The sequence below is a fragment of the Mandrillus leucophaeus genome, unplaced genomic scaffold (assembly GCF_000951045.1).
Source record: "Mandrillus leucophaeus isolate KB7577 unplaced genomic scaffold, Mleu.le_1.0 Scaffold214, whole genome shotgun sequence".
Lineage (NCBI taxonomy): Eukaryota > Metazoa > Chordata > Mammalia > Primates > Cercopithecidae > Mandrillus > Mandrillus leucophaeus.
The window spans coordinates 3,463,094-3,464,048 of record NW_012102188.1 but is presented as its reverse complement, the minus strand read 5'-3'; positions in this window follow the sequence as shown (position 1 = coordinate 3,464,048).

The window sequence follows — 955 nt, the reverse complement described above, 5'->3', positions numbered from 1 at the left end:
TCCAAAAGATAAAAGTCTTTTGAGTTCCTCAAGAAGATTCTCTCTTTGGATGCTGGGCACGGTGGATGCTGGGCACCTGTATCCGAGCACTTTGGGAGGCCAATGCAGATGGATCACTGGAGGCCAGGAGTTCAAGACCAGCCTGTCCAACATGGTGAAACCCTATCTCTACAAAGAATAAAACAATTAGCTGGGTGTGGTGGCACGTACCTGTAATCTCAGCTACTCAGGAGGCTGAGGCACAAGAATTGCTTGAACCTGGGAGGCAGAGGTTGCAGTGAGCCGAGACTGCGCCACTGCAGTCCAGCCTGGGCCACAGAGCAAAACACTGTCTCAAGGAAAAGAAAAACAAAAAAAAACAACAACAAAAAAGAAGATTCTCTCTTTGGGCACTCCTTTGCAATACATTCAATGTAAATGTATTAACGATACCATTTTTACAAGGTGAGTGTGTTTGGGCAAGTTGCTTCAGTGCTCATTCTCTTGGTTTCTTTTTTTTTTTTTTGGAGACAGGGTCTTTCTCTGTCACCTAAGCTGGAATGTAGTAAGGTGAACATAGCTCACTGCAGCCTCCAACACCTAGCCTCAAGAGATCCTCCTGCTTCAGTCTCCCAAATAGCTGGGACTACTGGCATGCATCACCATGCCTGGCTAGTTTTTAATTTCTTTTTGTTTGTAAGCACAGGGTGTTGCTATATTGCCCAGGCTGGTCTTGAACTACTGGGCTCAAGTGATCCTCCCACCTCAGCCTCCCAAAGTTTTGGATTACAGGCATGAGCCATGGTGCCTGGCTGTCTTTCGGTTTTCATATCTGTAAAAACCGAGGATAATAACAGTACCTGTACAAAGTTGTTGGAAGAACGAAATTAGTTAATACAAGTGAAGTGCTAAAGAAAAAAAAGAGCTTTGGAACACAGCAAGTACTTGTTAGCTATGGCTATTGTTACCAACACAG